Below are 26,718 nucleotides of genomic sequence, written 5' to 3' on the forward strand. Positions count from 1 at the left end.
TTCAGTATGTCTTTTAGAACTAGGTAAGGGAGAGGATTCTTCAGTACCTAGGGCTCTTTTGAATGCTAAAACTTCTTCAAAAATTACATCTCCACTAAGTTCAATATTTTTTTGACCAGGTATGAAAATCCTATATGCTTTAGATGTTTTACTATACTCTACAAAACTACCTTTCCTCCGGGAGGGTTGTAACTTAGTTCTCTTTGCTTTTGGAACATGTATATATACTAGGCACCCAAAAATCCTAAGATGACTTATATTAGGTTTAACTTTAGTAAACAATTCTTTAGGTGTTTTATCTTTAAGGTAGGAGTGAGGACTTTTGTTTTGAATATAGACAACAATACAAGAGGCTTTTTCCCAAAGACAATATTCTAGATTTTGATCAAATATCATAGCTCTTGCAACTTTTATAATTGTTCTATTCTTCCTTTCTTCTACCCCATTTTGTTGTGGGTTATAAGGAATGATATACTCCCTCTTAATTCCCATTTCTTTACAAAAATCTTTAAACAAATATGAGGTATATTCCCCTCCATTATCAGTCCTAAGAGTTTTAATTTTATGTCCTAATAAGTTTTCAGTTAAGGTTTTAAATTCTTTAAAACTCTTCAAAATTTCTTTCGATTCTTTACATTTTAAGAAGTAAATTCAAGTTTTTCTAGAGAAGGCATCTATGAAAAATATATAGTACCAAAATCCTCCAAGAGAAGGAACATACATAGGTCCACATAAATCTAAGTGGATTAATTCGAAAACATTGTTAGTTTTCCTAGTGCTATCATGAAATGAACTTTTGGTGTTCTTACCCAGAGCGCATCCTTTGCATATGCTTGAGTTATTTGTAAGGAAACTTGTAAGAAAAAATATAACAATTTTCACATAAACCATAACAAATTTGAAATAAATATGTAATTAAAATCCACATGCAAGAGAATAAACAACATACTCACAAAAATGTGACACAAGATATACTCTGGGAAACCCTCATTGAGGGAAAAAAACTCAGCTTTCAAAAGCATCCATCACCACATATTATTCAACAAAAATACCATTACAATACAACCATGGAAGACTTCAAAGCCATAGCCACCACCAAAAAATCCATGTGAACAAGTATGAATCCACACATCCCATGTCATGCTTCCAATCTTCACAAATGCTCCCTTGGCTAACCTATCAAGCCTTGTCCCGCTTGACTCTTGCCTTTTCCTCTTCTCACTTTCTCACTACCAACAAGTACCCTTATGGATGTTTATATAGTAGCAAGTCCCACAAGACTACCAAGTGGTATTACATAAACCATGTGCTACCTAACCCATTGACCCCACATTTAATATTGAAAATTTAATTCTTTTCGCCAATATTAAATAATTACATGAAATATTATCACAATGGTACAATACAACTCATCAAGTATATCCCATGGAAATATTTTCATGTTGCATGTCCATCTAGGCGGAACATTACATTATAAAATAAAATATAAAAATATAAAAAAATATTACGCAATGTGTGCAACACCCATTTTCTCAACATGATCTTTATTCAGTTTAGGTAAACTAGTAACCATCTTCTCCATAGTTGGTAAAGTTTTGAAATTTAGATGTCTTAACCTTATGTGCTATATTTCATTTATGTCAGCAGATTCATGAATTAAGGCTTGAATAGGTTGACTAAGTTTTGAATTTAATCCATACAAGTACCCTTTTCTTTGACCAATCAATTTAGCTTTCTTAAATGAGGAGTTCTTAGCCCAGGTTATTACTTTTCCATCCATGAATACAAAACTATGACCATCATCTTCAAGTTTTGTAATTGAGATTAGATTCCTTTTTATTCCTAGTACATAGAGTACTCCTTTGAGAAGAGAATAACCTAACTTTAGTTTCAAGGTGCAATTTCCAATTCCTTTGATAGAATGTGCTGAATTATCTTCGATGGTGACTTTTCCATTGAACTTTTCTGATATAGAGTCTAGTGCTTCTTTATATCCTATAATATGTTGAGATGATCCACTATCCATCACCCATGCCTTACTTGAGACTTCATTTGATAGTGCCAAATATAATACACGATTCTTAGGATCACAGTTATCTTCTTCCCTAGTAACGTTTGTACAGTTCACTTGCTGTTTAAAATTCTAAGGGCAATTAGATCTGTAGTGTCCAAACTTTTCACATCTAAAACATTTTATTTTGGATAGATCTTTCTTAGGTTTTTCATTCTTTTGATTACCCTTTTTTCTTCTTGCCTTTATAGGAATTTGTATTAAGAACATAAAGTTTTTAATTTTTAGTTTTCAATTTTCCCCCTTTCTTAAGTTTTCTAGATTCTTCTTGAAGACAATCTTTTTTAAGTCTATTGAAGTCAAGAAGATTATCTTTGGCACTTACTCCTTGTGCAAATGTTTTCCATGAATCTAGTAATTCATCTATAGCTATTAGTGTTAGTTTCGTGTCATTGATGATGTTTCTTATACTAGCGAGTTCATCTCTTAGATTGGTAACCATTAGGAAGTAAGAATTCATCGATTCTCCCTTGTTTATTTGTATATGATGTAGTTTCCTTTTTAGTGTGAGAACTTTAGTTGCATTTTTAACCTCATATGCATTTAGTATTGCTTTCATCATATCAAATGATGTTTGATGTTTTGTTAGCATGGGTACTATATCATTTTTCACTCCATCTATTATAATCTGAATGGCTTTCCTATTTCCTTTACTCCAGATAGTTTTATGAGATTCAACAGTAGGTTGTCTGGATGTTGAATCAACAAATTTGTTTTACATCATTTTCTTCAAGAATCATCATTATTTTGATTTTCCAAGCATCAAAGTGTTCTTTCCTGTCAAACTTGTCCTCATGTCTGATTGTGTATGCCATTTGAAGATAGAAGAATGATGCTATATATATATATATATATATATATATATATATATATATATATCTCAAGTCTGATTATTTAATTTGTAGAGCCTAGGTTCGACTACTAGAGCTCTAATACAATGTAAAGTTTCTACAAATTCTTAGTTTCAGATCTAAGATAATACCTTTATGTTCTAATCTTCTTATGTATTTGACTTTGAAATGAAATGATAATATTAATTATCCTTCTGAAAAATATGTTTATCACAATAAGTATTTGTTTGTGGCAGAGTTTCTTAAAGGAGAAGACTTCGTGTTCAATTGTGTGTCCTATAACTATAACTACACCCACCTCATATACCATAACCAAAGCGAATGTCCCTTAAAGGGGCACGCCCTTCTCTAGGTCGGCCCGCAATACCTACTAAAAATCGATGCTCAAAGGAGATGATTAATGTTTAACCAACATAACTAAATAGTTATTGTTAGTCCTAACAAAAGGTCATTTTTCAAGGATCACCAATCATGCTTTAGCCAAGAATAATGTATTAATAGCTTCTTAGAATGGTATTCTATGAGAGAAGAGGAATGTTTGATCTGCACAGTCAGACCACTATGAGTATCAAAGTTAGAAGTTTAACAAATACAACTAATCTACTTGAGTTTTAAAAACAATGCAACCAATGAAAGGATCCCACATAACCTTGAAGAGGTTCAACAAGGCTGCCCACAATAGGCCTTATTGGTGTGCTCAAGATGGAGGGATGTGGATGTGCTCTCCTCAAACACAACTATTAAATCCCAAGAAGGGGAAGGATATGCAAGGATGAGTATGAAATTATGCTAAATGATCAAGAATTCTTCAAGGTATGATTATAGAAGAAGCCTTTCTTGAGAGAATTAAAAAAGAATGGAGATGGATGCATGAAATAAATCTAAAAGTGCAACTCTACCATGAATATGCAAAACAATGCAAGAAGTAAAAAAAATACCAAATGGGTTAGTACTAAAATCTCTAAAATCACTAGAAAACTCTAAGCATGAACTAGCATGATAACAATGAAATGGAGGAGATCAAGAATTCTTGAGGCAAGGGCTCTATTTATAGGCCTAAGAGAGGCCTTGAGGAGGTGATATTTATGTGACATCCACATAGGTGCCACAAGGGAGACACATGGGCTAAAGGGACAAGCCATGCAAAAGTCAACATAATCTTTTTTGTGATTAAGATGGCTCAAGATGTGCTCACACATGTGAGAAACTTTGGAGAAAGGAAAGGGGGACAAGTGTGTAAGAGTGTAAGAGGCTTTTTGGAATAATTAATGAAAGGGGGGATTTCTTGGATTTTGAGTTGCTCACATATGTGTGAGCAAACACTTAGGGGCTAAAAGGTGTTTAGAAGGGTATTTAGGATAATAAAGTGGGATTAATTAGCTGGTAGGCTTAGAAGGATGAGAGTGATGGGTGGTAGACTAGGTTTTAGGTGGGATTAGGATTAAATTAAATAGGATTTAATTTAATCATAGGATTATAGAATTTAATAAAGTGGAGGGAAATAAATAAATTGAAATTTATTTAAAAGGGGATTTATGGAGCACTAGGCATTAAATAAATTTAATACATTAGGGGGAAGTATTCAAATTAAATCTAAATACTTTAGGAAAGTGAACCTATTTAATTAAATTTATTTAATTAAGTAGAGGAACATGACAAATATAATTAATTAATAATTAATTAATTATAGTATCAATGGAGATATTAAATAAATTAATATAGTGTTTAGGACAATTTTAAGTGTCTACAATTCCCTATGTTAATCTTTAGATGTTCAAATTAAACTATTTTTTTTGAATATCCTGTGTACTAGCATCATTGAGGAATCATTATGTTGTGATATTGCTATTAGGATTTCAATTGTGTGATTTTGAGTCAAACTCATTGACCCATGTTTAATGAGAAGTGATTCAACATGAACCCATCTCTCATGAGAATAAATGGAACACTTAGCACTCCTTGGATCTAGGTGATGCTTACAGGGGTGAAGCACTGAGACTTCTCGGGAGGTCACCCATCCTAGTACTACTCTAGCCTAAGTGCACTTAACTAGAGAGTTTCCTCCATGGTTAAACCCAAAGCTTGCAACCCCATTTGCAAAACCTTCGCCAAGTGTTGTGCCTTATGAACCATTTATTAGAAACCCCCTTAAGCTCATCAATTGATAAGTAGGAGATAATTTCCACAACAAGTGAAATTGTGATATTGCTATTAGGATTTTAACTATGTGATTTTGAGTCAAACTCATTGACCCATGTTTCATGAGTAGTGATTCAACATGAATCCATCTCTCATGAGAAAAAATGGAACACTTAGAACTAATAGGATCTAGGTGATTCTCACAAGGGTGAAGCACCGAGACTTCCTGGGAGGTCACCCATCCCAGTACTACTCTAGCTTGAGTGTGCTTAACTATAGAGTTTCCTCCATGGTTAAACCCAAAGCTTGCAACCCCATTTGAAAAACCTTGACCAAGTGTTGTGCCTTATGAACCATTTATTAGAAAGCCCCTTAAGCTCTCAATAATTAGGAGATAGTTTCCACAACAAGTCAATTTGTTAAGTGCACTTAAGCTTTGGGTTTATCTATGGAGGAAACTCCATAGTTAAGCACTCTCAGGTTAGAGTAGTATTGGGATGGGTGACCTCTTGGGAAGTCCCAATGATTCACCCTTTTGAGCATCACCTAGATCCAATGAGTGCTAAGTGTTCCATTTATTCTCATGAGAGATGGATTCATGTTGAAACACTACTCATGAAACATGGGTCAATGAGTTTGACTCAAAATCACACAGTTGAAATCCTGATAGCAATATCACAATTTGACTTAGTGTAGAAATTATCTCCTACTTATCAATCATTATGTTGTTTGTTACATTGATTTTGAGGGTCTTTTAGGTGTTGTAGACAATAGTGCTAAAAGATGTGATGTTTTCAACAATTTTTTTTAAAGAACCCAATAATTAAAGTTATTTTAATTGGTCATCTTGGCAATAATTTTTCTAGAAAACAAATTGTATTTCAACTTGAGTTATGGTTAGAATGATCTTTATGGATTGACAATGTCTACTTAGATTAATTGGATTATTGCCATTTATGTGAAGATTATGCTCACAAGGAAGAAATAGATAAATTATAGTAATTTTGAAAATCATTTTCTTGCAAAACATTAATTTTATTGAACAATTATAAAAGCTTAGAAAATGCATTGTTGTTTTCCATCAGCATTTATGGGCTTCCCTTGAAAAAAATCAAAATAAAGAGGCATAGATGAAACAAAAATTATGAAATTTCCTTTATTGCACCCATATCTTCTTGTTATGTCCCTAAGCTAGACAATAATGTCTATTGGTTCTCATCAACAATTAAGATAAATAGTTCTTTGCCACTATCGAAACTTATAAATGGGATAAAGATAGTCCGAATAAGTAATCAATATGAAATGGGAGTTGTGTTGATGTGGTAGATGGAGGTATAAATGGAGCATATTTATAGGGTGAGATGGGTCAATCATTGGGTGAGAAATGTGATGAATAGGGATGAAATGCAAAGGTGGGATGTTGAAAAGGAACAATGGTGAATTTGAGCGAGGTGACCAAATTTTTCTTTCAAAACCATATGTGCATATTTAGACATTAAGTACAACATGTCCAATATTTTTGCATATATAAACATTAAGTGCACCAAATTTTTCTTTCAAAACCATATGTGTAGATATAAACACTAAGTACAACCAACTCAATAAGGGTACAAGAATAAGTTATTTCTAACAAAGAAGGATCATGTCAGATAATACAAGGGAATTTGATCAAAATAGGGAGACAATCGCTAGATTGTTGTCTAACTTTCAAAGAGAAGGCGATGACAAATGCTATTGTCCTTGCAAGAGTTGTAATGGTTCAAAAGACAAGAAGAATCAAAATCAAAACAACTAAGAGACATTGTAGGGAGAATGGTCACACTGAATGGAGGTTTGATTATCATCCATTGGTAAGTTGTTTGTTATATTGTTTTCGCAATTAATATACATATGAACCAGGGAATAGGGGTTTGATTATTATCATTTTTATATAAGTTAATATCCCTAGGGTAGTATGTGATATGGACCACCACATCTCAAAGGAAGATGGATGTGTGAATATGGAGGAACATGGAGGTGTTAATATTGAAGGACAAGATCATGATCTCATCAAAGATGAGAATCATGTGCCAAAAACACATTTGAAGATGATTGTATGAATGCATTGATCCATGACACATTTGGTAGTGGTGTTTCTGCTATTGTTGATGATGCTGATTATGATGAGGATGAAATTGAGGCCATCAATGATATACCTCTACTTGAGAAGGCAAGTGTGACCCTTTACGAAGGATCCCAATCAACTCTTCTTTTGGTGTATTGTTGTTGATGAATTTGAAAGTTATGAATGGTTTATCCAATATAAAAATTTCATGTATGCTAAGGTTTGTGATATACATCATTATAGTCTATCAAAGGTGAAATATGTACCATAAAGATTATTTATACTAATGACTTATATTTTTTCTATAGATTGATAGGTGACTATTTGTTACTGCCAACAAATGTTCTCTCTTGCTCGTATTGAGAATTATGTGCCACTATGAAACATATTGTAATGGAGTATCAAGCAATATATGTTTGTCCTGAAGATCGTGTTATTTATCATAAAGAATACAAAAATGCAATAGAATACCCCAAATGCAATACGATAAGATATCGAGATTAACAAGTGACAAAAAAGGTGCTTCGCAAGGTTCTTCATTACATCCCCATTATTCCACGTCTTAAATGATTATTTAGGTGCAGTATCTTGGCACAAGTTATGGATTAGCATGCACATAATAGAAGTTAAGATGAAATTATTTGAATGCCTATGAATGGTTAAACATTTATGGAAATAGAGGAAAAATGACCATAATTTAAAGAACCTTGAAATCTCAAGCTTTCTCTGGCAACTGATGGTGTCAATCCATCTGGAGAGATGAGATTTGTTTACTTGGTGTGGCCTATTTTTGTTATCAACAATAACCTTCCTCCATGGATGTCAATAAAGAGGGAGCACATCATGTTGGAAATGATTGTTCCAAGTATTTTATTATTTTATTGTTATCTAGATATAATTATAAGTATTGGAGTGAAATGACCATAATAATTATCTAATGTTGTTCATTCAACTAGGTAAGTACCAAGTGAAAGATATGAATGTATATATTGTGCCTCTTATCAATGAGTTGTTGGTGTTATGGAATGGTTTCACTATGTATGATATCTCTAGACCAATTAGACAAAAAAAAATTCAATTCCATGCAATGCTTGTGTGGACAATTCATGATGCCCTAGGGTTGACATATTTCTATGGTATGTTATGCTGAAATCTAGTTGTACAAGATAATACTAATTCCAAAAATAATCATATTTAATCCAATTGTATCATTATCTTATAGGTCTTCAAACAAATGGAAAATTTGTATGTCCAATGTGTGGTCCAAAGATGAAATCTCTCCATTCCAAAATTTTAAGAAAGCAGGTGTTTGATGAGTATAGGTAGTTCCTCAATAGAAATCATAAGTATCAAAGTGTGCATAAAACATATTTTCAATGGGAAAGAATATATTACATCAAAACCAAGAAGAATGACATCTCACTTATGACAGTTGGAATATAATAGAATTCAAGGTAGTATTGCACCACCTAATGGTTTATGTTTGAAAATTATATATTTTGAATGTCTTTTGTTGGCTAATTATGTAATTGATAATTATGAAGGTCGTCAAGGCATCACTTACCACCTTCCAAAGGGACTAAAATATTATCCTAGAGAATTTAGTAGGCTACCCTACTATGAGTAGCTACAAATTGTGCATTTTTTTGCTACTATACATATTGGAAAGCATGTAATAAAGACACTGTGAAAAATATTGGATGAAAGGTGTAACAAAAGAAAACTTACCAAAATTTGTAGTCACATTCATGATTCCAATCATGCAATGGAAAATATCATTGAATAAAATAAAAATGGAGACTAGATTAATGCAAGTGTCCTTCCTTGGTTATTAACATAGCAACAAAGTAATGCCATAAATGAAGTCATACGAAAAATTTGATTTCCTACAGGATTTACTGCAAATATAAGCAATCTCATATGAAAGAAAAGTGAATTTGGGCCAGGGCTGAAAATGCATGATTGGCATACCTTCATCAAGGTAAGTCATGATCTTTTTTATTTACAATATATTTGTGAAACTACATTAAATTTTCATTGTATTACGTTAGAAAAAGAATGAAATGATCAGTTGATAATTGTTGCAGCATGTGCTACCCCTGTCTCTCCCAAACAATTTTGACAATAATATCATACTAATGATATATGATCTTGGAAATACATGAGGTAAGAAGTGATATTTGTTCAATATATCAAACAAGTAATATATTGTAAAGTCTCATATTTATATGTTTTTGTGTCTTGAATCCCTTGTAGGTAGTTGTCATCTAAAGAAATCCATAAAGAAGATATAAAATATTGGAAGAAAATAATTCATCTACTAATGTGCAAAATGAAAAAGTGTTTACCTTCAAATTATTTCAATGCACAAGAACACTACCTCATACACCAAGTTGAGAAGATTGAATTGTGTGGACCTGTACAGCCTAGGTCAATGTGGATGGTTGAGGGACACTTGGAATTATTGAAGGGTTTGGTTTGACAAAGAACATGTCTAAGGGTTCTATGATTGAAAGATATATGGTATACCAAATGATGGTGTACATTACTCAACATCTTCCTAATCTTGCAACAAAGACCCATATAGATTGCATTTGGGATCTTGACTCCATTAAAAAATTCAAAGGAGAGTATTTGGTGGAGAACGATAGATTAATGAATGTGAAAGGTGATAAATTATGAGATGTTATTGTACTTAATTAACTCTTAATATTCAAAATTAATATGTTGTAAGTCATCTATTTAGTTTTGTACAATTGCTAAAGAGTGGGATGTAATACATTTATTTATTGCAAACAATCCAGATTGGATGACGGTATGGATTAAACAATGTCAACATTCTGATCATAAATTAAAATGGGAATCTGTGTCTTTATTGGTTAAAAGGCTCATTGTAATGGAGATCCAAATGTTACACAAAAGGAAATAGATTTAGCATGTGGCTTAAGAGATCTCCAGGTTCTTATAATTAATCAACTGTATGTTTTTGATCTCGTGATGCAATAATTTATACATGTTTGACATTATTGCAAGTGAAACACCACAAGGATATGCCATGCAATGGTTATAAATTTCACATCAAAATTTTTGATGACAAAAAGGGAACTTGTGATTTTGGGATAAGTGTAGTCTTCTAGGTGACCAATATTTCATCTAGAAATGACTTGCATCCTCAAGAATCTCAAAATCAATACTATATAATTTTGGTTGATATACTTAATTGTGACTTTAATTCCTTCAAATTAGTTCTCTTCTTCATCAAATGGTACAAACTAAGACTTAATTAAAATGATCCTGATAGAACTATTATTGAGCATGAAAATGGATTTCTAATGATCAATACAAGGTTGTTTGAGCCAGTTGGGGATGAACTCTATGTTCTTCCAAGCTAATGTGAGAAGGTATTTTACTTAGAGGTTCCACATAAACTGGGTTGGTCATTTCTTTTTAGCCATGATCCAAGAGGAAGGATGATAAGTATAATGCGATGGAAGAAGAAGATACCCAGGAAAAGGAAGAAGTGGATCACGATCAAGAGTTAGTCGATGATGCTCTTGATGCTCCTAATTCTACTATTTATCATGATGATGATGCTTCTACTCATGATGATGGTGGTGGTGGTGGTGGTGATGATGATGATGGTGATGATGATGAGGATGAGGATGATGATGACAGCGATGACCACGATAGTGGTGGTGACGATGATCATGATGATGAGATGGATGAAGAATAATATCAATGATGAGAGGGTTGATTAGCTAACATTAGAGAGGGGTTTTATTATCATAGAAAAATGAAATGTACACTTATGCAATCAATGCCTATGCTATTCAATATTTAGTTCTTCATGGATCAATGATTAATTTAATTAACTTGTCATGTACTTTTTTATTGTTTGTAATTCATATGTGATGCTAATATTTGATGTTATTTTGAGTATATGTATCATAATTTTTTTAGCTAACATAAGAAAATTGATTTGCATATGTCTAAACGTAAAGACTTTTTACGAGCATCCCACACAGTCTCATGGATCATCAGGTATAAGCCTGTACACCCCATAGAGATTAATGCTTTTTACCATTTGTAAAATATCTCTTTCATTGCCACCTATCTCTCTTATTTCATGGAGTGTAGGTACCAGTGAATAGGTATTTCTTAGATTTGTCTTCGTTGAGTGAGGAGAATGTAGGAATGGAAGAAGAAAGTGAGACGTTTAGTATGTCTAAATCAAGGAGATCAATTTGAGGTCAAAATATCAGAAAGAAATTCAATAAGTGCATGAAATTTTTCCTTGCTCAAGGGGGTCCTATTCTTATGATGATGAGAGTGAAGGTGACTCCATTGTACCCTTTAAGTACAAACATCTACAGAAACAATGGGTCTCCAATGAACTTCCTCCAATAAACACTGATTTTTGTGTTGGAGAGAGTATATATTGCATAGCACCATCCTCATTATATGGTTTAGGTATATTTTCCATGGATGACATAAAGGTCTCTTACAACAAGGTTGTTGAATTGATGTAGTATGTTAGACCTTGATATGATTACAATAGTTGGATGTAGATTGTTAGACATAAAAAAAGTATGTGTTGGTATCCACTCACGACAAATTATATACAAAAAAAACTTAGTGAACAAAGTAAAGTAGTAGCTATATACATTGATGGAAGCCTAAAATCATCACATAATATTATAGGTTTTATAAATTGTACACAACTTGCATCAACTAAGAAGCAACCCATTTGCACATTTGAGGTGCATGAGGGAAATCACATATTTGTATGTGCGATAAAATCAATACATGGAGGTGAAGAACTTCTTATTGACTAAAATTTGAATCACATAGATACAAACAAAAAAACTATCATGGGTGAGGTGGTATGTACTATGCACATTTAAAATCAACACCAATCAATGAATCCAACACACGTTTAAATTTTTATATATTTTTTGCTAACTTAGAATAGTAACACGCGTTTTAACATGTCTCAATGATTATTTTTTGAAATATATGGCTATAGTATGGATCAACATCCATAGGATACACACAATGACCATGGTTCTCACGAGACTTCTTCTTCCTGAGATGTAAAACTCATTATTGTTTTACAAATTAGATACAAGAAATATGGTAATGCATATGTTTTAATATGTTTTATTCTTCACTACTATTTTGGATTGATTTTAAATATAATGCTAATAATATTATTCTCGCAAAAGAGTGTTGATTAGGAAAAGGGAAAGGAGTAAGTAGTCCACAAGGAGACACACCATGAGGTGGATGAATTCATTGATTCTATGTCATCCGCTGATCTCGTGGCTATAGTGGAAAAGTTGCTTCATGATATAGGAAGAAGGTTAATATAATTGGCATCAACTTGACCTCAGACTCTTGAAATGCAATAGACAGAGGATACATTGATGCACCTAGTTGAGAAATATACAATAAGTATTAATGTAGTTTTTAATCATGACAAAAGTTCAATAATGGTTTTTATAGTATTTTATTTTATTATATCATTAAATAATATGCATGTGTTATTTTTATAGAGGATATTGAAGAGGTTCAAGGGCGATGCCCTAGAGGATGATATGGTGTAGGAGCACCTTAGGGAAATGGCACACCCTAATAGACATTTTGGATTGTAAATGGCTTATCCAACCATTGAACAAACAAGGACTAGTTGTAAAGTCCCAAGGTGTGCTGAAGAATGTGTTAGAAGGTTGAGAGAAAGTGTTGATCATGTTTTAATTGCTAAGACCTAGTTTGTGCTACAAGGTCCTGATAGGGTCAACTATGGTTAAAGTTTCAAAATACCTCAGAAAGGAGGGATAATTGTTAAAATGTGGTCTATATGTGGTTTTGGGTCAAATTGGATGGGTTCGAACCAAACTTGACAAGTTGGGAATGACATATGGTCATTTTTGCAAAAATTGTCAAAGTTGCTCATGATAACTTCTCCTCAAAAGTTGGAGGGAGCTTTAACTAGGTCTGAGGCATGACCTTAGGGTTAGGATAGATGGAGTAGGAGTATAATATCCCATCTAAAAACCTAAAAATAAAGAGAGAACTTTTTTGTACAAATTGGAAACAAGAACAACATTGACTGTAATGATAGTTTTGGGTTTTTGGGCTTCATTTCTAGTTTAATGGATTGAAAGGCTGAATGTTGCTATTAGATAAGTTAGTGTGGAACTTGTGAACTAACTATGCATGGTTGGTTTGTATTTTTGAATCCATATTTTTCTATTTTTGAATTAGTTTTAGTTTCTTAATTTTACTGCCTTGTACATAGCAGTTTCATATATGGTAGAAATACTTATCAGGAGTCCATTTTCAAAATTTTCAAGTGATCCCAAGGAAATAATGGAGTTATTTTGCTAGGAACTAACATGCTTGTAGGAGAGTTTGAATGCGTTTACTCAATTGTTATGAGTAGAATTGGATCGGGGCAATGAAGTGTGAAGAGTCAAGGATCTATAGGCTAGAGGAGAAGATATAAGGAGAATTTCCAAGAAAATTAAGAAGAGATTGATGTCATTTCCCAAGAAACCCTTAAAAAATAGGGTTTTCTAAAAAAGTAGTGTACAGACGCCATGGGAGCCTGAAACCTAGAAAATCCTTGAGACTATGTTATTGTGAAAGAAAGTCTAGAAGACACCAATAGGGATCTATTAGTTAACAATTTGTCTTCCTTATATTTTTTGTTTATACCTTGAATCTTAAATTTCCCAATGGCTTATAGAGGACAAAGAAGTTAACAACATAATGGGTCAATGTAGAAATCTATCAAAGATCACTAAATTAAAAGGTACAACTCCCTTTTAAATGCTATATTTTTAATGAATTATGTTTTCTTGGTTTTGATGCTCTTAACTAGAGAGCAAAAGAGGCAAATACCAGATTGCCCAACACCTTAAATAACCTAGGCAAATGAAAATAGGTTCTGACTCACAACATGCAATCTATTCTAACTATAATGTAAGGAATAGAAACATGCATAACCACCTACGAAAATAGGAGAAAATAAATGATGGAAGAGTAAGTAATTCCTAGATTATAAAGTTAATTGATGTTTTGACAATACCCAGACTGTCTATCTCTCAGTCATTCCATCTGCCCAATTTCCAACCTCTTTATGTAATAAACCACACTAAACACATGAATATGGTGTATAGAATAAATGATAGATGAAAACCTATGCTGAAGAAAGTAAGACATGCAATCTATCGAATGAAGGAAATAAATCCTAGTTCATTAGCATTCATTCAATTTTCAAGAAAAGTCAGTTTGTTCCAAATACTACATGAAAATGAAATGAACAAAAAACTTAAAATTGGACTCAAAGTCACACATAGTAGCCCAAGCTATAGGAGTTCACCCAAAAGTAATATTTTCAATGTTATTAACTTCTCAAAAAGTCACATATATAGGCCTTCTCAAAATGATTGATTACACTAGATGACTACATCACAAAGCATCTCTAAATAGAATAAGGTAAAAATAAGACAAGCTTGAATCATTATCATTATAGAGACTTAAAAAATTCCATAATGACTACATAAAGAATGAAGAGAGAGAGAGAGATAGAGAGAGATAGATGTTTGGAAGGACATCCGAGCATTATGCCTTCTTAGGAGTAACTGTTTTGGCTCTGTAAGATTTCATAGTGTCAGTTACTTTGTCCAGTTCCTCAACATTTGGAATGATGATGTTGTCATCTCAAACCGTCCAATAGTCATGCATCTTAGTCAATTCATCAATTATGGTTACCCTTGACTAGAACTTCTCTGATTCTCTCTTTATGATTGAGTTTGCTATTGAGAGTTCCTAGATCTTTGACATTTGGACGCTGAGTGGATCTACAACTTCATTAACAAATGCCAAGAACTTTGACTTCATCCTCTCAATATCCACAATCTTACCATTAGTAGACACAAAGGACTCTGTATGCAATATATTCAAATATTGAAATAATTTCTCAATGACCTTCTACACCAGGTCATGTACATCCTTGAGCTCATTTGCAAACCTCATAGAGCTCTTTATAACAAAATCCAAGGATTGTTTGTAGTGAAACAATGAATCCTTTCCCATCCTTAGGATCCCATGGGTAATGGAAATGTTGGTCTTCATGTCAATAAACTTCTTGCGATAGGGCTAACGACTCTGTCAATTTTTTTGTCGCCTTCTCTATGGTGGTCTGATGATTGGAAGTTGTCTCACTTAGCTTGTGAGCATCAAACACTAGACTTCCAAAATTTCCAATTATGTGGGGGAGCTTGAGCCTTCATCTGGTCTACCCATGCTTGACCAACCTACCTAAATTGTCTCTCTTCTTGTAGCTTTAGGAATATATTTTTGTTCTCCTCTACATTAGGGTAAAATTGGCTTGATAAAGTGCTCCTGAGTGCAAACCTAATTTATTCCATCAATTCACTATTTGATACCTTCAGGATTTCCTTTTATTCTCTAAGCTCTTCCAATATATCTTCAATTTTCTCATTGGTGGACTTCCACATGTTCACCATGTAGTTGTGAACAAGGATACCAAGATACACCATTCTAATTTGGATGTCTTCTTTGGAAAGCTCATGTAATTTACCTTCCTTTTGTGGCTTAACATTTTCTACTAGCATGTGGCTAGTAGTTGAATTAGTATCCAATGGAAGAATTTTCTTATGCTTCTTCACCTTCTTGGATGACTAAGAAGAGGTGGTTTGTGTGATAAAGTCCTTTGATGGAGCCACTTCTTCAGATCTCCTCTTCTTCCTATCAATGGTTTCTTTGAGCCTTTAATCTATAGAGAGGACATTGATAGCTGATTGGAAAGAAGTAGGATCAAATAACTTCCTTGGTATTAGGATAGTTTTCTTGCTTTGGGAAACAATATGGAAGGAAATGATCTTAGTCACCAAGAGAGCTAAGGTATCCCCTTGTTGAGATGTGTCTTGTTCTTTGCCATCCATGGGCTTGGTCTTGCCATAAAAATTGATGACTTGGATAGGGGAAGTAGGCTTGGCCACTTATTTCTCTTGTTCTTTCCCTTTTTCCTTGTTCCCCTCCTCCCCAACTTTTTCAGTGTCTAGAACAGAGGCAACTCCATAGGTAGGAGTGATTGGCACATTCTTTTCTAGAGGCCAGTCTCCACATTCACCAATAGATTGTAATGGGCCTACAAATGTTGAAGTATTATTGTGGTGGTTGCTATTGCAGTTGAATGGGCAGCTCCAAAAGATACTTCACCTATAGAACCAGCACTCCTAGTTGTCTTCTTCCTTACTCAGGTCCACTCTACCCACTTATCTATTCTTTTGATTATTTCATGCATGAGGACCTCCATGGTGTCTATGATAGGACCTATAGGTGGGGTATAGAAAATTGGATTTCCTTTGATCTTCTCATATGATGTGGGGTGCATGTAGGCTCCATCATTTGCAAGGTCAAAAATGTCAACATAATCATTATATTATTTGATCTCATCAATTGTTAGTCACAACGAAAACTTCTCTTGTATTAGGTATTTGTTGAGACACCCCACCCATAAGTCCTCAATATCTAGAACATTCCTATAAGCATATCCCACATTCAAGAAATCCCTTACAAAGTTGAATGGATCATATTGAGTTCTAAGTACCTCATAGTCCACCAATTTGATTTTTCTCTCAAAATGTTTCACCAAATTTTGAGCATCGGATTTGGAAGCACAACAATATGGTCCAACCATTAGTTTTTTTTAGAAAGAAGAAGGGTAAATGCTTTGACCTGGAGCTATGAACCAGTGAGGCCATAAATGGGGGACCTCATCCCCATTAGATTTGAACCTTGATGGCAAGGATAACAACTCAACAACTTAACCATCACAACATGCCACTATTGGCAAGGTCCAACCATTATAGGGAAGGGAATCCTGACTATTTTCTTTACATTAGAACACAAGTTCTTCACTTTAAGGATTTTTTGATATAATTCAACTAGAACTACCTTGTCTTCTAGATACCTTGGGAGTCTCTTGGGAAAACCATAGTAAGCACCTATGCACAAGAAATAAAAAATTGGAAACTAGATGATAGAGCATCCTAATTGGCTAATAGCCAAGATTTCTTCTGGTGAGAACCTCCTTTATGGGCTTCCTTGCAATTCATAACATAGCCTCATTATGAAGGCATCATTTATAGATACACACTCCTTGAAACTTCTTTGTAGCTGTAGATGTGGATATAACTCATATAGTTTAGTGTACTCATCATAGTTCTAGATGTTAGGGAGGTCGAGCCATAGGTGGTGAGTAAGAAAGGCATAAATTAGATAAGAGGACGTGTATAATTGCTTAAATCCTTTGGCCAAATTCAACCACGAGGCAAGATGATCACAAATAATCTGTGCCCAGTCAATCTGCACATCCTCATCGCATATAACTTGCACTAGGAAGAAATGTTGCTCGATGAACTCCAAGATCTCCTCTTTTATTTTAGTTTGAGAAGGAGAGAAAGAATATCCACTCTCTCTTTTGAAATTTGTGTGAAACAAGGTCTTGGGAATTTTGCTCTTCTTTTAGCGAGTAGTGTACAACTATGTCCTCTGCATGTCTTCCTATCTGAGGGTCTTCTTCTTAGTGAGCATAGACATATAAGTGTTGAAGTCAATATCACAGTACTCCTCTATCATGGGAATGCCAAAAATAGATTACATCAGTGCCTTGTTGATCAAGATGAGGATTGATTTGTTAGTGAAAAAAATTTTCTTTGTTTCCAAGTCATATCTCTTGATACATTCCCTCACAAGCTCTGGTGCATCTACTGCCATTGGAAAACTAACTGCCTCAACTAGTATACTTTCTTTAAGCTTTTGAGTGATTGGGTGAATTGGTTGAGAATTGAGTCTCCCATGGAGATCACCCAAATTGTAGAATTTAGATGATGTATATGTTAGCTCTTTCAATTAACTTTCTAGGCCTATTAATCTATCATAATCAACAACCCCGATTTCCATTTGTTATGATTGGATAGGATACAGTTCTTGATAAATAACCATTTTAATACACTTGAAGAAATTAATTACTGACAATTTTGATGAAATAGGTATAGGAATTAGAATGTTGGTGCCACACAAATGAGATTAAGTTCGGTCAATGATTATAATGGTATTATTTGCATTTAATTTGATGATCAACGACTATTTAAACTTTCTGTTCATTTGCACATAAAAAATTATATTTCTAGAAGCTCTATTACTTTACTTAGAGTAAAGTGATAATACTAAAAATCAGTTAACGAAACAACTCTTTAAGTTCTGCGAAAGAGAAAGAGAAACTTAGATTTTCTGCAAACACATTTTCCTTCTATTCAGAATCGCATCATAGGGAGTGATCCTTTGTTAGCTTGTGCACTTCATTCTTCCACTTTCCACCTTAAGCATTTAACAATACATTTCCTTTATATCAGGATCACAATCCCACCACTGACTTTTCTTGAAGTATCTTTTGAGCATCTCTAAAGAATACTCACACTTTAAGGTGGCTTGTCCTTGTATTTTCAAAGCTTTCGAAGAAGTGGCCTTTTTCATTACTTGGGGACAGAAAACCCCTTTCTCAACAACATTTCCTGGAATGAAGTAAAGAAGACAAAACTCATTCCTTTATCTCAATTTGATGGCTTCAAATTTGGATCTCAAGCATGCCCCCCACAAAATAGTTCTTTTAACATCATGCTTCTACCATTTGGATGCAGAATGCCTTAGATCTGGCATGATTCATGGTAATCTCTAGAAACATAACAAAACACCTTTTCTTCCATTAGTGCATATCAAAAAACTCATAGACCCATTCTTCCTTCCGTAAGTAGAATCTACCACTACAACATGAATAAGCCTCTTCCTAGCTTCAATTCATAGTCTTGTGGTTCTTTCCATCATGACATAATTGTATATGTAGCTTGTTAATCACTATCATGGCTTCAACCTTTGGATACACACTTAATTAAGTTCATCAAAGATGAAAACTAGTTCAATTGCATAAAATTCGGGGCAAAAATCATATTGTGGAAAGATAGCAGATAGTTAACCACAAACAACCTACTTCTCATCCAAAGGATGGCCAAACATATCCTAAATATACCTAGATCACCTATATCCTTTGTGTACCGGAAAAAAAAAAACCCATAAAGAATGATGGGTAAAGAGAATGCAAGGATACCCACAAAATATAGTAAGATGCTTAGGAAAGATGAGAAGTAAGTAACGTAAAGGATACTTAGACATCACACTTGAATACAAACTTACTTTAATACCAATGATTTTAAGATTCACAAAGGTAGGACTAAAACTTGGCAAAAAATGGTTTTGATTGGGGACTTAAGCATTGCAAATGTTTGAGAAAGGACCCTGAACCTTTGGTGTCACACAATCAAAATGACAAACTACAATGGGTGACTAAGATAAGCATGCAATAGAAAGGAAAACTAACCTAAGAAATCAAGAAAAAAAAGAAAAGAAAGATGCAAAGAAAACCTACCTAGACTACCACTAACCATAGGTGCTACCTACTTTCAATTATGAACTTGATACAACTTTAGATCCTGGTCATTAGAGGAAAATGGAAGAATCTCTCTAGAGGGATATAACAGAATGAAAGAATTATTCTAGTTTACTTGCATAATCTTGAAAGGGCCCTTCAAAAGTGAGTCAAAATTGTGATGCATACCTTTGAGTTCATGCCTCCTATCCCACAACATGACCAAATTGACCTCCATGAATTTCCTTGGTCTAGACTTCTTGTCAAAGAATGTCTTGACATGCTTCTGATGCTTTGTAATGTGATGAAATAGCCTTTAATGCTCCTCCTCCAGCTTAGTTAGGTACATGATACACTTTTCCAAACCATTTTGGAACACTATATCCTTGATCAATTTCTATAATTTATAGATGGATAACTCTAATGGGAGCAGAAGGCTAGCCTCAACTTCACATACCAACTTGAATGAAGAAATCCCGATTGCCTTCTTGGGTGTCACTCTATCTTCCTAGAGACCTTCATGAAAACTCTTGTGCCAATCCTTTTGGTTCTTAGAAACCAACTTCTTCATGATACTAATTAAGTTCTTGTTGCATGATTCTACTTGACCATTCCCTTGAGGGAAGTGATTTGACGAATTACTAAGGTGTATGTTGTTGTCATAAAAAAACTCAATGATTACCATAGAAGAAAAGTAAGTAGCATTGTCCATGAAAAGATTCAATGACACCCCAAACCTTACCAAAATATTCTCTTTGATGAGCTCATAGATGAATTTAGAAGTAGTTTTCTTGGTAGGCTTGTCTTCCACCCATTTGGTGAAGTAGTCCATAACAGTGATGATATGTAAATGACCCACAAAAGAGGGAGGATTGATTGGTCCAATAAAGCCAACTCCCACTGCTGAAAGGGACCTTCAATTACAACTAACTTTAGAGGCAGAGAAACTAATTGAGGTTTGCTGGAGAACATCCTACATATGTCATATTTGGCCACCCAATTATAGGCATCCTTGAACATGTCAGGCCAGTAGTAACATTTCCTCAAGATCTTGTATGTTGTGATTGTAGGTGAGAAATGCCCAACATAGGCTTCATGGTGAAATGTTTGAAGCAATCTTTCTTTTTGGGGCTTATCCACACATCTTAAGAAGGTATCATTTATTTCTATCTTTTATAGTTGGTCATCATATATGACATACTTAGCTGATTTTATCCAGAGGTCTCATTTTTGCTTGTATATTATCCCATTAGGGAAATATTTGTATGTGACTAAATAGGCAATTTTTGAGAACCAGGGGTCTTGGAGACTAACCATTAATGCTCTAGGGACATCCTCTTCTTGACTTGAGTTCTAATATTTTGCAATTATCTTGCACAAGCCATTATTGCACACCATCTTTCTTGGCTTCAGCTCGATGTCATATTCTTGCACTTTTTATATCCACGTGCCTCTAGTATTGCAACCTCTCTCTTGCTAGGTTAATATGCTTTTAACAACCGATTCAGGTATATAAACCACATTATGCGAGTGTAAGACATAGAATCTAAAATTCTTGAGTGCTCTTGCCACTGCATATGGGTGCTTTTCCATTTGAGAGTATCTTAACTCATGCTCTTTCAGAGGAGTACTCATGAAAGTGATTGGTGCTTGGATGTTTTCCTTATTTTCCTACATGAGTATTGTAGATAGTGTGTGAGATTAGGTGTAGCAATATAGTATCAACTCCTTAGTATAATTTGGTTGGACTAGAATGGGTGCTTTGGCTATTGCATCCTTGATCTGATCGAAAGCCTTTCTTCTAGAATCATTCTATTTGAATATTTGACTTCCCTTCATTATATCAACAATAATTTTTGTGATTTTAGAAAAATCAAGAACAAAATACCTCAGAAAGTTCACCTGTCCAAAAAATGATTTGACTCCAGATTTGCTTCCTGGAAAATTTAGTTGTTGGATAGCTCTAACACATTCTGGGTTGATCTTGATGTCTTCCTAGGAGACTATATGACTTGGAAAATTTCCTTTTGTAACACAAATGACTAACTTCTTGGGATTGAGTGAGATCCCATGCTCCATAAATCTTCTTAGTACTCTCTCTAGGTCCCTTAGGTGATTTTTTTGTTTTCTTGGAGAAGACTATCAGATCATCCAAGTATATGACAATGATCTTATCCTTTAGATCAACAAAGGAGGAATTCATAGCTGTTTGAAAAGTCACCCCAAATTTGATGAGTCCAAAGGGCATCCTATTATATGAAAATTTACCCCAAGGGGTGGCGAGCTCTATTTTGGATTGATCTTCTGGGTCTACCTCAAATTGGTTGAAACATGAGAATCCATCTAACATGCACATCATTTTGGAGCCAACCACTGGTTAAAGTAAATGATCCATATTGGGAAAGGTGTAGTTGTCCTTTAGAGATGCTTGATTCAAATTCCTAAAATCCACACAAATTCTAATATATCCATTCTTTTTCTAGACAAGGACAATATTGGCTATCCATGTTGAATGGTGTATGGTTTAGATGATTCTTGATTCAAGCATCTTGTGAACTTCTCTAAAGATGACGTCTGAGACCATAGGGTTGTGATTATGCTACTTATGTCTAAAGGTCTGAGTAAATTTTGATTTGAGGGGGATTTTGTGCTTGAATTCACCATTCCTAAAGGTCTTTAGGTCCTCATATCCACAAGAAAATACATCTTAGTATTCTGACAACATTCTTTTAGCTTTAACCATTTCTTCACTTGATTAGCTGCTACAAATTTTGATCCTTTTTAAATTTATATTTAGTGTCAATGTTCATCCCTTCAAATTCTTGAGAAGTTCCACCCTTCCTACCCCTTTCCTTTTGATAAATACATTGTGCATATCAAACAATTTTTCAAGGGAAATGAGATGTCTAGGAATCTTAATACCTTAGAGTTTCTCAGCTCCAAGCTCCAGCTCCTTCTTGGTGTCAGGGGAAAATATTTGAAGGGACTTTAACTTACTTTGAATTATTGATCACTAAAAGGTTTGGAACCTTCAAGGAAGGGCTAGATCTATTTGTCATCGTTGAAAACTTGCCATGTCTCAATGTTGTTAGGAACATTATGCCTAAATAAGACTTCAAATTTGTACTAATTATTTATTAAGTCTAGATGCAAAAGTAAGAGTGAGGAAGATGTAGCTAAAAAATCTTCCCTTGCATTCTATTCTCTTGGAACAACTTGTATTAAGAAGGCATCCAGGTTCTCAATCTCGTCCCAAACCTTGTTTATATAATTTTTGAGCCTTGCATTCTTCATAGTATACTGAGCTTGAACTTGTTTTACTATAAGCTTTACATCTCTTTGAGCTCTTAGGGATTTCACTCCTCTATTATTTGTAGTAGTAATACCTAATAGCAAGGATTCATACCCTGTTGTGTTATTACTGTTCTTGAATTGCAACTTGTATGCCAGTTGAATGACATTTCCATTCTAGGATACAAGCACCATGCCAACTCCAGACCCAATAGTGGCACAACTACCATCAAAATCTAGGGTCCAAATATATGGCTCACTAGGAGGCTCTGGTTGTTCCTCAAACCAATTGAAATCAAAAAATATCATGTAATTTCTAAACTCCATCTCTTGATATAGGACCTGTGCCTTAGGGTCATTAGATTTCAAGACCATATTTTTCCTTCTCCTCAAGTTCCAACTTGATTTTCTTGTTACCCATGGGAATGATGGTTTGAGACCAATCCATCTTGATTTACCCTCCCATGTCCCTACAAAAGCTTTTACTAGCTGGCCAAAATATCTGCTACTGGGATTGTTAGCTTCATTCTCTTAGCAGGGTGCACGACCAACACTACTTGTGCATCTTTGATGACTTGTCCTAATAGAGTGACCTTATTTATATCCATGGAATAGAGACACCAAAACTTCTTGGTAAGGGTCAAGCTAAGGGTACAAGCAATAGAAGAGGACATGATATTATCAAAAGCTCTAGAATCAATTATGCAATTACTAAGCTTATGACCATTTATGTATAAGGACACATAGAATGGATCAAGCTTCTGAACAAGGGAGGTAGCCAAGACTAATGCTTCTTCCTCTTTGAATAGCATAGGAAAGAAATGATCTTCATCAGCTAGTGGGTCACTATCCAACTATCGTTGGTCATTGCTAATGATAGAATTGACATTAGGATGAGTTTTGGCATTAGCATCACCTTTAAAATAATCTACTAGCTTTTGCAATTCAGTAGGATGAGTTTTGATATAGTCAAGGGGAGACACCTGGATACTACCATCTTTGCAATATTATATTATGTCAAGTGAGGAGTGAGGCTTACCATTTGGCTCGAACCTTGTCTTCTCTTTCCTATAGGATGAGGAAGTGGATGCTCTTGTTGTAACTGTTGAAGGGCTAGTGGTTGCATTCTAGATAAGAACAAAGCTCACTAGATTCTTCTCTCTTTGACTTCTTGTAGCCACGATCATCTGAATTCTATTGAAGGTGGCCAAGTAGTCGGCTCTAACCTCTAAATCTGATTCATAATCCAAAAAGAATGTTCTAGAGTCACCATGGAGAGTAGAATCATCTTCACTTTCAAGTACTCAATGGTTAGGTCATTACTAGTAGCAAGCTTCTTATATTTATTCATATCTGGGTAGGAATCACCATCGTGATCCACTCTTAGGTGAAAAATTCACATGTTCTTCTTTTTGGGAGGTGGCTCAATAGAAAGCTTTTGTTGAGTGGTGGTAATTGCAATGGCTTGCATTTATGTGACCTTTAGGGAATGTCTTGATATAGTTGTTGAAATGAGGAAATTAGATTATCCATTTATCTCTTCATGGAAATAATTTTATTAGAGAGCTTCTAAAGCATTGCTTCATTTTTGTTAGTTATACCAGTGGTAGAGCTTATCAAGGCTCCACTTTGAATCTCTCTTTTCCATTTTTTGGCTGCTATCAAATCATCCTCTAATTCAATTTCTAGAGTTTGAGTAGCTTTTAAATTAGCCACATGTGCACATCTAATTTGAAAACTTATGTCAGGGGGCATAGAGCTAATGGAGAACATTTTTTGGTTGTTTGTAGTAGGTCTTCTTGTAGCAAGTATCCTATCAACCAACTTGTTAAACTTTACAATGAAGTCTCTAATAGGAATATTGGGTTCCTTCTCTGTCTAGTAAGTTGAGTCAATTGAGTGTGTTCACCTTATGTAATCTTGTAGCATGCTTTAAATTGATTTCAAATGTTGTCCCAGGTCATGATACATCCTACATGAAGGTACTGAAACTAGTCAGTTGCATTCTCAACCAAATTTTCCACAACTATCCTCAGTGCTAGTTCTTCATGATAAGGAAAAAAAATACTACATGTAGAAAAGAAATCTATGATGTGCTTGTTAGTAGAGACCTTCCCATCACCATTGAATTTTGGAAAATTCTTTTGAGAAGCTCTAGGTAGGTTATTATTGGCAGCAACTATAGGGGCCAATAGCATTACCCCAGGGAACAACCATTGAGGTAGGGAGAATTATTGGTATGGCCTAAGAAGTGATAGTAGTAGGGTAACTAATCTAGGAAGAATGAGGGTGTTGCAAAATGATAGGATTTGAGTGTGGAAAATATGAGGTGAAGATGAATGTCTATGTATCCAAGAAATAGGGAAAGGTGGCAAAAAAAGAGTACCATAGATCCTTGATATACTGGATCCTGAGAGTGGGCTCTCCCTCTTCCTAGAGGATCTTCCAATATAGGGAACTTAGCTTTCTATAACTCTTCAAACACAGGGTTGAATTTCCCTTTACCATGAGTACTACGAGTATATTTAGGATCCTGGGTGAGCTATCTTAGTTCACAATGGGCACACTTCTCTTAAAATTCTTTCCCGTAAAGCTCCCTCCCAATATTCAACGTTGGCCTCCTCTCTTTTGAGGGCAAATCTTACTCTTCTATATTGGTCAAGCGAATTGTAGCTTTTCTAGGAAAGGGTATTCAACTAATTTATCATGTCCTCTTGTTCATCCTAGAAACCAAGATTAGGTTGCATTACATGGATTTGTCCTTCATGAGGAAAAACCATTTCTCCTTATGAGTTGTTATGCATGACTCAATGAATTGAGTGTCATAGAGACAATCTCTTAGTTCCTTAGTTAAGACACATATATAATTACTAAGAAAACTTAGGGCATATGAGTTCGTTCCCTAGTAGAGTCACCAAAAATTGCTGGTTAATAGTTTGTCTTCCTTATCTTTTTGATTTATGCCTTGACTCTTACATTTCCCAATGGATTATGGAGGAAAAAGAAGTTAACAACAAAATGGGTCAGTGTAGTAATCTATCAAAGACCCTTGAATTGAAAGGTACAACTCCCTTTTACATGCTGGGTTTGTAATGAATTTTTTTTTTGGGTTTTGGAGGTATACTCTTAACCAGAGAGTAGAAGAGGCAGATACTAGATTTCTCAACACCTTAAACAACTTAGGAAGATGAAAAATAGGGACTAACTCACATGTAATCTATTATAACTTTAATGCAAAGAATGGAAACATGCATAATCAACTATGACAATAGGAGAAAAGAAATGATGGTAGAATAAGTAATTCCTAGATTACAAAGTTAATTGATGTTTTGGCAATACTATGATTGTCTATTTTAGTCACTTCATCTGCTCAACTTCTGGCCTCTTTATGCAATGAACTACACTAAACACATGAAGTATGGGGTATAGTAGAAAGAATAAAGGAAAACTTATGTTGGAGAAAGAAAGGCATACAATCTATTGAATGAAGGAAATAAAACCTAGTTCATTAGCATTTATTCAATTTTCAAAAAAAGCCAGTTCATTCCAAATACTACAGTAAAATTAAATGAACAATATAATTAAAATTGGACTCAAAGTCACACACAATAGTCTCAACTATGGGGGTTCACCCAAAAGTAATTTTTTTGATGTTATTAACTTCTCAAAATGTTACAGTTGGTAGTTACAATTCTCCCTCTCTCCCCTGTCCATCCCCAACCCCATCCCGAGGAAAAGGAAAAGG

This window comes from Cupressus sempervirens, chromosome 6 (assembly GCF_028749045.1).
Source record: "Cupressus sempervirens isolate cs-2001-9-10 chromosome 6, ASM2874904v1, whole genome shotgun sequence".
Taxonomy (NCBI): Eukaryota; Viridiplantae; Streptophyta; class Pinopsida; order Cupressales; family Cupressaceae; genus Cupressus; species Cupressus sempervirens.